We start from the raw sequence: 1,794 nt of genomic DNA on the forward strand, positions 1-1,794 counted from the left end.
TATATATATGTAGTGTTTTAATATGTATTCATACACTTTTGAAAGACTTCAAGACACTTATCAAAATACTTCTACTTAACAAAAATGCTTACAATTACATCCTCGTTCAGTTTCATCAACAATTCTACTCTTATGCACCTGTATTCGTACTCGTACAATACACAGCTTTTAAATGTATGTACTATTGGTATATACACTCCAATGATCAGCTCTTAGTAGCCCATGTGAGTCACCTAACACATGTGGGAACCATCATTTAGCAACTAGCATGAAATATCTCATAAAATTACAAAAATATTAGTAATCATTCATGACTTATTTACATGTAAACAAAATTACACATCCTTTATATCTAATCCATATACCAACGACCAAAAACACCTACTAATAATTTCATTCTTCAATTTTATTCATCTAATTGATCTCTCTCAAGTTCTATCTTCATGTTCTAAGTGTTCTTCATAAATTCTATAAGTTCTAGTTTCATAAAATCAAGAATACTTCCAAGTTTGCTAGCTTACTTCCAATCTTGTAAAGTGATCATCCAACCTCAAGAAATCTTTCTTATTTACAGTAAGATATCTTTATAATATAAGGTAATACTCATATTCAAACTTTGTTTCAATTTCTATAACTTTAACAATCTTATTTCGAGTGGAAATCTTACTTGAACTTGTTTTCGTGTCATGATTTTGCTTCAAGAACTTTCAAGCCATCCAAGGATCCTTTGAAGCTAGATTTACTTTTCTCATTTCCAGTAGGTTTATCCAAAAAACATGAGGTAGTAATGATGTTCATAACATCATTCGATTCATATATATAAAACTACCTTATTTGAAGGTTTAAACTTGAAATCACTAGAACCTAGTTTAGTTAATTCTAAACTTGTTCGCAAACAAAAGTTAATCCTTCTAACTTGATATTTAAAATGAACTAAACACATATTATAAATCTATATGATATGCTAACTTAATGATTTAAAACCGGAAAACACGAAAAACATCGTAAAACCGGATATACGCCGTCGTAGTAACACCGCGGACTGTTTTGGGTTAGTTAATTAAAAACTATGAAAAAATTTGATTTAAAAGTTGTTCTTCTGGGAAAATGATTTTTCTCATGAACATGAAACTATATCCAAAAATCATGGTTAAACTCAAAGTGGAAGTATGTTTTTCAAAATGGTCATCAAGACGTCGTTCTTTCGACTAAAATGACTACCTCTTACAAAAACAACTTGTAACTTATATTTCTGACTATAAACCTATATATTTTCTGTTTATATTTATAAAATATAGTTCAATATGAAACCATTGCAATTTGATTCACTCAAAACGGATTTAAAACGAAGAAGTTATGGGTAAAACAAGATTGGATTTTTTTTTGATTGTTGTAGCTACGAGAAATATTGTAACAATTCTATTCAAATCATATCCTAGCTAACTTTTATTGTATTATACATGTATTCTAATATATTATGTAATCTTGGGATACCATAGACACGTATACAAATGTTTTGACATATCATATCGACCCATCTATATATATTATTTGGAACAACCATAGACACTATATATGCAGTAATGTTGGAGTTAGCTATACAGGGTTAAGGTTGATTCCAAAAATATATATACTTTGAGTTGTGATCAAGCCTGAGACGTGTATACACTGGGTCGTGGATTGGGTCAAGATAATATGTATCAATTTATTTCTGTACATCTAACTATGGACAACTAGTTGTAGGTTACTAACGAGGACAGCTGACTTAATAAACTTAAAACATTAAAATGTATT

Source organism: Rutidosis leptorrhynchoides, chromosome 6 (genome assembly GCF_046630445.1).
Source record: "Rutidosis leptorrhynchoides isolate AG116_Rl617_1_P2 chromosome 6, CSIRO_AGI_Rlap_v1, whole genome shotgun sequence".
NCBI classification, from domain to species: domain Eukaryota; kingdom Viridiplantae; phylum Streptophyta; class Magnoliopsida; order Asterales; family Asteraceae; genus Rutidosis; species Rutidosis leptorrhynchoides.